The following is an 11,308-nucleotide window of genomic DNA, read 5'->3' on the forward strand; positions in this document are numbered from 1 at the left end:
CGCAGCTTTTCCACACATATTTTGATAGGTGGATAACTATAATAAAACAGGCATGCCTAGGGCCAAAAGGATCTGCTTCAGTATGGTTTGTGTCAAGCCATTCATTGTCAAGCCATTCAAGCGGAGGACTATTATTAAGTTTTTTTTAGGACTATTATTATGTTGTAATGTTTGGTTGACCAATTAGCAGAGAGGGGCGTTTCATTCCCGCCCACATGTAGAGATCGAATATTCAAGTTGTTTATTCGTTTTCTATCCCTGAATGTAAAAACTTACATAAAAATTAAGCCGGATTCTTGATTTTTCGTTTTGTTTGAATAATTGAAAAACGAAATATGTGCCCGTTTTTCATTTTTCAGATTTCAATATTAAAAGAAAAATTGATTGGACGGAAGATACCCTGATTCATCAGGTTCTTCAAATTCATCTGTGCAACACTGACTCAGAAAACACTAGTTTATTAACAAACAATTAAAATATTCCCTCACTATTTATTTTATTTTATTTTGTTTGTTTGTTTTTTGGGCCGCTGTGCCAAAATTGTGTTTGCATTCAGTAGCTACAAATAGCCTACGGCAGCATTTTAGTGCCACGTTGAAAAATAACTAAATAAATAAGATTAACGTCATAATATTTTAAGAATAAAGTCAAAATTACGATAATAAAATCATGTTATGAAGTTAATGTGAATATTCCACCTATAGGCTACTCGGCCAAAAAAAAAGTCTGTGGCATCCTCATTCTTCACATTTAACATAAAAACAGCAATAAAATGCAGACTTATTGACGTTTTTTAAAACTCTGATTGATCGATTTCATGAGACATTCGTTTGTATTAAATTGTTCTGATTTTTTTCATGCATTCAAATATTTATGTTTATTTCGTGCTGCACATTTTAAAGAGGAAAACATAATTGATTCATATGCCGCTTGAACTGAGGCGAATTATCTCACTACAAATTAAAGAGCGTAAAAACACATTTATTGTTTGTATTTTATCATAAAATTGACAGAGGGCTGAGACTTTGTAGTAACAAAGCACAAAGCTGCGATTATTGGGTGGCTTATGTGCTACAAATAATGGATTTGAAAACTTTAAATATAATTTCCAAGCATTTAGCCTATACCATAAAACAAGCTTGTGAATAGCCTAGTCATGATTCACGTAACGTTATTTACTTCAGAAAAATCAACAATAGGGCCTAAGTTAAGTTAACCGAGTTGAAGCCCATAACGTTGCAAAAAAATGCTATTTTTTTGCATATGGGCCCGGGGCTGACTTGCTACGCCACTGATTGTTTTATTACCTGTAACGTCTGTGCCGTACCCAAATTGAGAATTAACGACCATTTCTACAGACATAGCAAAGAGACAGAAGAGAAAGAGCGACACATACACACACACAACATCAGCATTGCTACAATGACAAAGTCGCTTATATTAAACATAAAACTTGAACAGAACGAATAAGACTGAAGTACCTACGTTGTAACACAAATAAATGAAAGGTTTTTTGATTTTCCCCTTACTTTAAACGAATGCTTATGGCTCATTATTATTATTAATGAAAAAAGGCTATACAATAAAATAGTACAATGATAAATTCACCAATATTAAACTGAACTTTTCTAAACAAAATGAATATGGATTTCCCCTCAGGCTACCTTAAAACGATCATAGTTTGTGATTTATTATCTTAACCCATCAGACATAAAATAGTACAATGTCAAATTCGCATATACCGGTATTAAACATCTAACTTTTATTAACAAAATGAATAAGATATAGCCTTGCGTTGTAAGCCAAATAAATAAGGTATTTTCCCTTATTTAAAACGCTTAGTTTGTGGTTCACTGTTATTTTTTATTTTATTTTATTTTATTTTTTAATGGAAACCCAGCAACAATAAAGGCACTCACTTATAGGCTATTAAACGAAGAAATGAAAGTTTTATTAAAAGTAACGCTTTTGGATCCGCCATCATAGTGTGTCTTCTCGCATCACTCTTGTCACGTGACCCCCCCCCCAAGTTTTATTTCTCAGCCCCCCCTGGACAAAATACGTTCCGCGGCTATGACCCCAGAGCCCACGCCAGTCCTTGAGTCTGCTCAAGAGCCTGCTCGAGTCCATGAGTCCGCCCCAGAGCCAATACAATCCATGAGTCCGCTCCAGAGCACGTTCCAGTCCATGAGTCCACTCCAGAGCCCAGTCCAGTCCATGAGTCTGCTCCAGAGCCCAGTCCAGTCTATGAGTCTGCTCTAGAGCCCACTCCAATCCATGAGACCGCCCCAGAGCCGATCCAGTCCATGAGTCCTCTCCAGAGCCCACTTCAGTCCATGAGTCTGCCCCAGAGCCCGCTCTAGTCCATGAGTCCACCCCAGAGCCTGCTCCAGTCCATGAGTCTGCTCCAGAGCCCACCACAGTCCTTGAGTCTGCTCCAGAGCCCACTCCAGTCCTTGAGTCTGCTCCAGAGCCCACTCCATCCATGAGTCCGCCCCAGAGCCGATCCAGTCCATGAGTCTGCTCCATGAGTCTGCTCCAGAGCCCACTCCAGTCTGCCCCAGAGCCAATCCAGTCCATGAGTCTGCTCCAGAGCCCGCTCCAGTCCATGACTCCGCCGCAGAGCCTGCTCCAGTCCATGACTCCACCCCAGAGCCCACTCCAGTCTATGAGTCCGTTCCAGAGCCCGCTCCAGTCCAAGAGTCTGCTCCAGAGCCCGCTCCAGTCCATGAGTCCTCTCCAGAGCCCGCTCCAGTCCATGAGTCCACTCCAGAGCCCTCTCAAGACCCAGAGCTCAGTCCTATGTTGGCGCCAACTTGTTTCCTGCCTGTCCTGTTTTGACCACAGTGGTCACATGTGAATCCTCTGCCAGTCCTGTCATGGCTAAAGAGGCCATCTCTGAGCTGCCCTGTCACCATCAGGGAGGCCATCTCTGAACTCACATTCAGCCCTCTCACAGCCAAGGAGGCTGTCCCTAAACTCTCTGCCTGTCCTGCCGTTGCCAAGGAGGTCATCCCTGAACCCCTTGTCTATCCTGTCACAGCCATGGAGGCTGTCTCTGAATACCCTGTGGCTTCACATGCCAGCACCCAGTCCAGCTGTTGGGTGAGGGGTCTGTTGGATTATTTGTTAAATATAACAAATAATGATTTGTCCAGGCGTTACAGCCTCTTTGCTTTAATGTCTCTTTTTAAAGAGTTTAGATGACGCATCCATGTTGTCTTGCACATGTCGCTGCAATTGGAAAATGTCCATCTTTCAATTAGCATGCATGCCTTGTCACGAAAAGGTGTAAATTACTAACACATCTGATGAAAAATTTGATTAGTGCTCTGGAAAAGTGTCTGGAAAAGTGATTTGCAAAAGTGATTTGCACATTATTTGTGTCTCATTAATGGTAGCCCCTTGTGTCCAGAATCTAACAGGATCATGATCTTGAGTCAGTCAAGGCAGCCAAGAATCTTATAGCATACCCTTACATAATCTTAATTTAGTATTGAGCAGGCAGACATCCTGGAGTAAGATCTTTGAGAATCTTGGCTTACTCATACGTATCCTGTCATAGGATCCTGTGGGATACAGAGGAACTTGAATAGGTATCAAGCAGGGGGGACGCTGGAGGGCGGGTGCTTCCTGGCTGACATTTTATAGGATTTCACAGTATCTTTGAGTTTCAATGCATCCATGCCAGGAAAGTAACCAGAGGCACCATCATAGAGCAGCTTTAGCACAGGGCTCAATTCTCCATGGTGATGTGCCAACAAATGCACTGAAACATGGTTAAATATGGAGAGTCCTCAGAACTAATGAGCTTCAGATAAGTTGCATAAATAATCATAAATAGAAGCAATATTACACGTTGATGCAAATAATGAACCATTTGAATCATGAAGAATTGATACCAGCCAACTTTACTATAAGGTGACTAGATTTCTGAAATGTAAACCAGGTATATTTCCTAGTTCAGAGTTTAAAAATTTCACTTGTATTATCTATGAATCAAAAAATGAGGAAATTACATTTGTTTTTTTTTTGTTTTTGATTTTTTTAATTGTCATAGGCTTCATATACTGTTATTATAATTAATAACTATGCTGTTTGCTGGAAAAACTGATTCCAACTGGTTTTATTACACAAAATTGCACTGTGATAGTAGTACATAATGTAAATGGTAACCATAGCAAATAGCAGATCAAAACAAAATTAGGCTATATATTATATAAAATTATGACTTTACATAAATACAAAAATAAAGCAAAATGAATAGATAAAACTGTATTTAACAAATATTTTAACATTTTCTAATTGTAATTAATATTTTCATTTTCACAAACTGTAAATATACTACAGTAATTACAATTATTTAACTAATTTATTCACCGCCGTGCGATGCGTGAGTCTAAGGCAACTTATCACACACCAGACGCATCGCGTTCAGTTCGAGATGGCAGTCCAAAACCTTTAATCTACTATCCAAACAGTCAAACATTCACTTCAAGAATGAGCAAGTGGTGTCAATTAGTTTGAAGTTCGGTGATTAAAAAAAAACAGAGCAAACTGAAAACAATGTGTTCGAATATTAAAGACAGCACTGCGCTTCTCGTCCGGTATGTGACCGCATTAAAAGACTGGAATAGCCTCTTGTTTCAAAGGTGGAATTGTCAAAGATGACTTTTAGAATTAGACTCTGTAAGCTAGGCTGGTAGTCTGTTTTCCCCCGACGAGGGTAGGGGGAGAGGGCCAAGGTTCAAAAGTCACGGTTCGCTAATGGTTCAATGACTTTTATGTTGAAGTGTTTCTCTGCCCCCAGTGTTTCTGTCTTCACTTCCTGTTTAGTTCCTGTTTCCACTTCTACCTTGTTTGGAGGGAGGCCGAGCAGAGGTGGTTCAGGGGGAGGGATGGTGCGCCAGGCCCGTGTGGTGGAAGAGGGCCTGAAGACAGAGGTAGACCTGGGAGCCAAGGCTGAGCTGGCAGAGTAGAAGACCACCAGGGTGGAGCAAAAGGGACCAAAGTTCCCCACAGTGGAGCAGGTGACCACCACAGCAGAGCAGACGGGACCAAAGATACCCATGGTGGAGCAGATGACCACCAGGGTGGAGCTGATGGAACTGAGGACCACTTCATCGGAGCTGATGGTGCAGGGGACCACCAAGATGGCTCAGGCTGAACGGGATCCCACCACGGTGGATCTGAAGGCCACCAAGGCGGAGCAGATGAAACTGCAATAGAAAGCACAGAGAGATTAGAAACAGCCCCTGTGGCCATAACAGGACATTCAGAGAGTTGAGGAGCGGACACATGGACTGGGGTGGGATCTGGAGTGGACTCGTGGACTGGGGTGGGGTCTGGAGTGGACACATGGACTGGAGAGAAGTGTGCAGCCCAAACACACAAAATGGTGACCGCCATTACTGGAAGGGCAGCTGAAGGTGGGAGAACCTCTGGTGCTGAGACTGCAGAGCATGAGAGAAGCTTGGATGCCTGCCACTCGCACAATTATCTTATTATTTTGCATTTTAGGCCCATTTTAAGATAAAATAATAAATGTTGAAAGAATAATTTAGTTGATTAATTTGTAGTTTCACCCTATTTTAATGTTCATGGTGCTACAGAGTATCTGTGTAGTTTCTGTTTCTAATATTTTAAGTTTACCTCACGTTTTATTTATTTATTTATTTATATTATTTTCCTTAGTCTTATTTAAATGTTCTTCTATTCTAGTGACATATATATGGGTCATTGACGTATAAGGATTTTCGACAGTCCAATTTTAAAATACAAAAAATAATAATATCTATTGTAATTGTTCAAACAATAAGAATGTTGTGTACACATAAATTCATATTAAAATTTAAAATGTTTTTTCATCTATGAATTGGCCGTAGCCTTAAAAAAATGTCATGTGGTGCGACCATAATTTATATTAAAATTAAATAATTTCCTTAACATGCTTAACATTTTTTTTAAATGTTCTCAGTAGTGTTTAGAATCAAAGTATTTGCATTTAATTTGAGTTTTTGTAAATAATGAACTCTTATTTTTGTTCTATCATTTCAGAGTTGCCTTCTTAAATGTAGTTAAAATGGGTGGTTCATTGTGATTTCACTTTTTTAACGTTAGTTAAGGCTGGTAGGGACTAGAACAAGTTACTTCCCGGGTTCAAACCCAGATAAACCCCACCCTCGGGAAAAGGCAGCAAAGGGGGCAAGGCCATGCAGCGCTGCTTTAGAGAAGAGGAAGTAAAATCTATTCATATATGAATCACGATTCTGTCTTTTAACGATTCCAATGGATTCACAAGTTTCAAAATCAATCTCTGCACCTTTCTCTCTCTCTCTCTCTCTCTCTCTCATTCAGCTCACCTCCAACAATGTTACAATTATACACTTATTTTCACATAGTTATGAGAAGCGTTAAACATGGACGCGCGTGCAGTTGCCATACTGTATTAAAGCTTTAATCAGGATAAAACTGTATATTAAAAGCTAACATAAGCAGTAGCATTTACAAATAACAGCATATCTAAAAGTATGAGACAACAACAAACAAAAAACATAGGCCTACCATTAAAAGCCGTGCTTGTACAGGTTCTGCACGATCCTCTTCAATAATATCATAATATCCTCTGCTTCTCAGTCGGGCTCAAACTGATGAGCGATATTAACATGCAGTTGTTTACAATACAACCGGAGCGCATGCCGCTGAGGTGAGGGGCGGGACATTAGACGTGCACTAGAGGCGGTTTAGTCAATCACAACACACTGGGCTAGCTAACCAATCAGAGCCCATCGCCCATTTTCTGAGGGTGGGGCTTCATAAAAGAAGGAAATGATCAGCCTGTTTCTCAGAGAAGGGACAGAGCAGTGTGGAATAAAGGTAAATTATGTGAAAAATAATGCGTTTTTTTTTTTTCAAACGAAGCGTTAACACATGTTAGACTGCACCCCATAAACACAATCAAGCCTAGAAAAAACCCAGTGAACCACCCCTTTAACACATATTTTTCCTGTAAATTGCATAAAACTGATAAAAATGTTTTTAAAATACCATTCACTTAAGCATACTGTAGCAGTGATTCATATTTCAACCACAGAAATTAGATATTTAATTTTTAATTGAATACAGTTATTACTATTATTGGTCGCACCACATGATGAGTGGTCGCTCCAAATGACACAAAGACGTTATATCATTAAAAATCTATTTTCACATGTGTGAAAATTGCAGCACGTGGCAGTAACTGCAGGCATTTCTTTAGCCCCAGATATTTCTGTACTTTGCCCAATATTGACTGCTCAGTTGACCCTTTTGCCGAGAGTTTGATTAACAGGCAGTCTGACATATTATAACGCAGAATCCGTCATTTTTGTCCAACAAACAAAGCAGACAAAAGAGTAGTTTAACGTTGGTGGACTTGAACTTGAAAAATGGTGTATTGACATCTTTTCACAGTAGATACCTTCTGATGTTCATTCATGTTTATTTTGTGCTATGAATAGCTAAGATGAAGAGATGATCAGTTCATGTGCCGCTTGAACTGAGGGGCTACAGCTATCTGTCATGACATGTTAAAGAGCCACAAAACAGTATTTGTTGTTTGAATTTCTTTTTTTTTTTTAAAGGACAAAATTTGAACACTGAGATTTTGTTTCATACTAAAAGTAACCAGCTCTGTCTTTTCTGTCAGCTCATTGTCAGTGTCCTCTTTGCTCCGTGATGTATTTTTCAATGCATGAGAACATGATGTATGGCTTAAAAGTGCCATGGTTTGTCGGACGTAGCAACAGTAACTAAGGGGGGCAGGTCTTTGCGAAAGGTCATTTTAGAGTAGGGGGAGGTTGCTGGCTCAGGTTCTGAGATAATGACATGAACATCTTTCTTATAGTAGAAAATGGCATCTGGAGTTTGTGCTAGAGTGCATGGTCAGAATTAACATGCTGCCTATGGTGAGCATTGATTTTAGTTTGCTTGGCAGTGGAATCTGGCAGAATAGATTTAAAAAAAAATTTTTTTGCATTTTTTCTCATATTGTACAAAGATTAAACATAAACCGTCTAAAATGACGCAAATTGCATAAAAATCTATTTCAAATTATACAAAATTAGATATTTTATGTATATAAACCATCAATTGAATATAAAAGCACAAAAACAGCCAATCTGGGACATATATCTATAATGGAATACACTCTGCAGTGGTCGCACCACATGATATTTGGTCGCACCACATTATATTTAACAAATTCAGTCAAAATTTACAAGCACAGAATTGGCCACCTAAACAAAAGAAGCTAGCTTCCCACAAAAGGTCACTATGAAATTTATAATTAAAATAAATACTTGCAGAAATAACTTAATATTCATTGTTTTTTGAGGTCATACCACATGATATCCAAATGTGGTAACTACATTCCAGCTGAATAGCTGTTAAAAAGGTTATTTTTTTCCAAATTTGAAAGAGACTTATAAACCTGCTTGATTCTTCCATGGGTCCTTAGCAAATTGGTATATGATGCAAAGTCCTATCTTTGAATGGATTTCAACATAAAAGTCCCAAAATGGTAGTTTCTTGATGGTCACACCACATGATATTTCATAAAACGGAAATCATCGGTTAAAGTGAGTTCATACATGGGAGAGGTCCTTCATATATACACACAGGTGCATCTCAATAAATTAGAATGTTGTGGAAAAGTTCATTTATTTCAGTAATTCAACTCAAATTGTGAAACTCGTGTATTAAATAAATTCAATGCACACAGACTGAAGTAGTTTAAGTCTTTGGTTCTTTTAATTGTGATGATTTTGGCTCACATTTAACAAAAACCCACCAATTCACTATCTCAACAAATGAGAATATGGTGACATGCCAATCAGCTAATCAACTCAAAACACCTGCAAAGGTTTCCTGAGCCTTCAAAATGGCCTCTCAGTTTGGTTCACTAGGCTACACAATCATGGGGAAGACTGCTGATCAGACAGTTGTCCAGAAGACAATCATTGACACCCTTCACAAGGAGCCACAAACATTCATTGCCAAAGAAGCGGGCTGTTCACAGAGTGCTGTATCCAAGCATGTTAACAGAAAGTTGAGTGGAAGGAAAAAGTGTGGAAGAAAAAGATACACAACCAACCGAGAGAACCGCAGCCTTATGAGGACTGTCAAGCAAAATCGATTCAAGAATTTGAGTGAACTTCACAAGGAATGGACTGAGGCTGGGGTCAAGGCATCAAGAGCCACCACACACAGACGTGTCAAGGAATTTGGCTACAGTTGTCGTATTCCTCTTGTTAAGCCACTCCTGAACCACAGACAACATCAGAGGCATCTTACCTGGGCTAAGGAGAAGAAGAACTGGACTGTTGCCCAGTGGTCCAAAGTCCTCTTTTCAGATGAGAGCAAGTTTTGTATTTCATTTGGAAACCAAGGTCCTAGAGTCTGGAGGAAGGGTGGAGAAGCTCATAGCCCAAGTTGCTTGAAGTCCAGTGTTAAGTTTCCACAGTCTGTGATGATTTGGGGTGCAATGTCATCTGCTGGTGTTGGTCCATTGTGTTTTTTGAAAACCAAAGTCACTGCACCCGTTTACCAAGAAATTTTGGAGCACTTCATGCTTCCTTCTGCTGACCAGCTTTTTGAAGATGCTGATTTCATTTTCCAGCAGGATTTGGCACCTGCCCACACTGCCAAAAGCACCAAAAGTTGGTTAAATGACCATGGTGTTGGTGTGCTTGACTGGCCAGCAAACTCACCAGACCTGAACCCCATAGAGAATCTATGGGGTATTGTCAAGAGGAAAATGAGAAACAAGAGACCAAAAAATGCAGATGAGCTGAAGGCCACTGTCAAAGAAACCTGGGCTTCCATACCACCTCAGCAGTGCCACAAACTGATCACCTCCATGCTTTGGTCGCACCACATTATATTTAACAAATTCAGTCAAAATTTACAAGCACAGAATTGGCCACCTAAACAAAAGAAGCTAGCTTCCCACAAAAGGTCACTATGAAATTTATAATTAAAATAAATACTTGCAGAAATAACTTAATATTCATTGTTTTTTGAGGTCATACCACATGATATCCAAATGTGGTAACTACATTCCAGCTGAATAGCTGTTAAAAAGGTTATTTTTTTCCAAATTTGAAAGAGACTTATAAACCTGCTTGATTCTTCCATGGGTCCTTAGCAAATTGGTATATGATGCAAAGTCCTATCTTTGAATGGATTTCAACATAAAAGTCCCAAAATGGTAGTTTCTTGATGGTCACACCACATGATATTTCATAAAACGGAAATCATCGGTTAAAGTGAGTTCATACATGGGAGAGGTCCTTCATATATACACACAGGTGCATCTCAATAAATTAGAATGTTGTGGAAAAGTTCATTTATTTCAGTAATTCAACTCAAATTGTGAAACTCGTGTATTAAATAAATTCAATGCACACAGACTGAAGTAGTTTAAGTCTTTGGTTCTTTTAATTGTGATGATTTTGGCTCACATTTAACAAAAACCCACCAATTCACTATCTCAACAAATTAGAATACTTCATAAGACCAATAAAAAAAACATTTTTAGTGAATTGTTGGCCTTCTGGAAAGTATGTTCATTTACTGTACATGTACTCATTACTTGGTAGGGGCTCCTTTTGCTTTAATTACTGCCTCAATTCGGCGTGGCATGGAGGTGATCAGTTTGTGGCACTGCTGAGGTGGTATGGAAGCCCAGGTTTCTTTGACATTGGCCTTCAGCTCATCTGCATTTTTTGGTCTCTTGTTTCTCATTTTCTTTTGACAATACCCCAACAAAAAAACAACTTTTGGTGCTTTTGGCAGTGTGAGCAGGTGCCAAATCCTGCTGGAAAATGAAATCAGCATCTTAAAAAAAGCTGGTCAGCAGAAGGAAGCATGAAGTGCTCCAAAATGTAATCAGCATTTTCAAAAAGCTGAAAAGCTGGTGGAAGCATGAAGTGCTCCAAAATTTCTTGGTAAACGGGTGCAGTGACGTTGGTTTTCAAAAAACACAATGACACAATGGCAGCAGATGACATTGCACCCCAAATCATCACAGACTGTGGAAACTTAACACTGGACTTCAAGCAACTTGGGCTATGAGCTTCTCCACCCTTCCTCCAGACTCTAGGACCTTGGTTTCCAAATGAAATACAAAACTTGCTCTCATCTGAAAAGAGGACTTTGGACCACTGGGCAACAGTCCAGTTCTTCTTCTCCTTAGCCCAGGTAAGACGCCTCTGACATTGTCTGTGGTTCAGGAGTGGCTTAACAAGAGGAATAAGACAACTGTAGC

This window comes from Sinocyclocheilus grahami, unplaced genomic scaffold (assembly GCF_001515645.1).
Source record: "Sinocyclocheilus grahami isolate Dianchi unplaced genomic scaffold, SAMN03320097.WGS_v1.1 scaffold31.1, whole genome shotgun sequence".
Lineage (NCBI taxonomy): Eukaryota > Metazoa > Chordata > Actinopteri > Cypriniformes > Cyprinidae > Sinocyclocheilus > Sinocyclocheilus grahami.